Source organism: Silurus meridionalis, chromosome 3, assembly GCF_014805685.1.
Source record: "Silurus meridionalis isolate SWU-2019-XX chromosome 3, ASM1480568v1, whole genome shotgun sequence".
NCBI classification, from domain to species: Eukaryota; Metazoa; Chordata; class Actinopteri; order Siluriformes; family Siluridae; genus Silurus; species Silurus meridionalis.
The window spans coordinates 2,703,749-2,705,990 of record NC_060886.1 but is presented as its reverse complement, the minus strand read 5'-3'; the positions used below and the strand labels follow the sequence as shown (position 1 = coordinate 2,705,990).

Sequence of the window (2,242 nt, the reverse complement as noted above, 5' to 3'; positions counted from 1 at the left end):
GATTCTGATGCGATTAATCTGTGTTTGATTTTGATGCAATCATATTTTTCTTCGAATACTGGGTCTATGTGTCACTGATGTACTGCTATTATGATTATTTTACTTTGATTATTGTGGACGGTATGCCCTGACAGGCATTTGGATTCCGGTCTTTGGATCAGCATGTGGATTTATCATTTTCTTTAATGGATGTCAACATACGAGCGCCTGGTAAAGTGCTAGTAACCTCTTCCAGAGCTCCAACGAGACCCCCTGCGATACGTAAAGTATCTGGGTCAGAAGAAAACTACATGTGCCAAAGAACTCAATGTAAACATTTTTATTTGTGTTTTATGTGACATGTATGTTTGTTAATGAGTTAACACGGAAGTAGGCGGAGTGTGAGACTAATTAGTCTCAGACGGGGAAGTGATGTCGAGAAAAATGTTTGAATTAACCTTATCTAGAGTGTGTTTTAATCCAACTAATATCCATCCAATAAAATTACCTAATAATTAGTATAGAACCTATTAGATACAATAGAAGCAGCTTGATTAAAACCTATTTTAGCTTATGTGTTTTAATCAGTCTAATGTAGTCTATGTACTCCAAGTATAATTCACAATAGCGATCAGATTTTAATAAATAGAGTAGAGTAGAGTCTGACTGGTGTTTTGAGTGTGTTGGATAGACAAGAAAGAACAACATACAAGGCTTAAGCATGTTTATTGTGCAGAGAAGAGGTGAGATTTACGATGCTGTTAGTGAAGAATGCTCCTAAGAGATCTCCCAGGATGTCTGTAAGTTGGAGCTGAATAAAAGAAACAAACAGAGATCACAATAACTAAAAACATACAATTAATATGTGCATGTAACAACAAAAGTAATAAGCTTACAATCATTATAGTTGTGAAGCTAGATACATTATGCAACAGTCAGTTCAGATAATATAAATGAAGTATGACCTAGACACTAACATAACCACGTAGAATAATGTAGTTAAACATATACAAATAGACAATTTAAGTAAAATAATATAGCTTGATTTAATAAAAATGGAATAGCAAATAGCATTCTAAAAGCAAACCACTTACACAGAGTAGATGTAGGGAAGATAAAGTAGGCCGCAAAATGGTTGTCCACGCATGAAAACCTGAGAGCAGGAGGAAGCGGTGCCTGGCTGTACCAGAGGGAGTGAAAGTTGTATACACATTCTTTTCTTAAGTGACATAGAGAAAAGACCGTAAATAAGGGTAATGGGGGAACAGGAAAACCCAAATATGGAATCCCAGAAAGGGGACTTTGCTAGGATGAAGAAAATAGAAAAAAAAGTAAAGGTGACATGTAACACCAGGGTATAAGAATGAGTGTGTGCAAAGTGTGTGTGCGCTTGATCATTTTGATGTGATGAAGTGACCACCTTCTATGGGCTCATCAGAATGTGTCTGGAATAAAGAAGTTTTTGCTCTTTCTCATCCAAGACTGAAGATTCTTCATTGGCTTTTGAGGTCCATTTAATTTTATTTTATTAGGTTAAGAGTGCTACATTGGGAATTAACTGAAACAAAGAATCCACCCGTGATGTGTCTGCTCAGAGACGGGTTCTGAGTTCCGACAGTGGTCTGAGTATCCGAGATGGGAGCGGGGCGCCGCACGATACGCGCCGGGGATGTTTGTGTAAACAAGATTCAGCGTGTTCGCTCCTCTCGTTGCAAAGTCCACATGCTGATGGAGTTTAGGAAGGACAGTCTTGAGATTTGCATGGTTGAAATCTCCGGCGATAATAAGCAATCCGTCGGGGTGAGCATTCTGCAGGTCACTAATAGCGCCGTAGAGTTCACTCAGAGCCTCCTTAGCATTAGTACTGGGTGGAATGTACACTCCGACGATGTAAACTGTGGTAAATTCCCGTGGTAAATAAAAAGGTCTGCATCTAACAGTCACAAACTCCACTAGCGATGAGCAGTAGCATGAAACAAGCACAGAGTTCTTACACCATTCCGTGTTGATATAAACACACACGCCACCACCGCGAGTATTACCGCACAGAGCTGCGTTTCTGTCGGCTTGAAACACGGTTAGCCCGTCTAGCTGGATGGCGGCTTCCGGAACGCCCGCTTGCCGCGCTTCCGCTTCCTCAAACAGCGCTTTCGACGTCTCCTCTCCCGGCCACCGGCATCGGGTAACACCGAGGTCTGGGGGCCTGGTCTTTGTGGCCGAGGTCGCAGCAAGCCGAGGTCGCGAATGTTGTTGATAAGATCAT

The 2,242-nt window shown here is 41.2% G+C and overlaps 1 long non-coding RNA gene across 1 annotated transcript; it reads right to left on the bottom strand.

The window, feature by feature from the left end:
* Nucleotides 1-688: 688 nt before the first annotated feature.
* On the bottom strand, nucleotides 689-1,641 carry LOC124380390. The gene is made up of 2 exons (XR_006924674.1): nucleotides 1,074-1,641; nucleotides 689-790 (listed from the first exon to the last, which is right to left on the bottom strand). It is a non-coding gene; the product is annotated as an uncharacterized LOC124380390 (long non-coding RNA).
* Nucleotides 1,642-2,242: the final 601 nt, after the last annotated feature.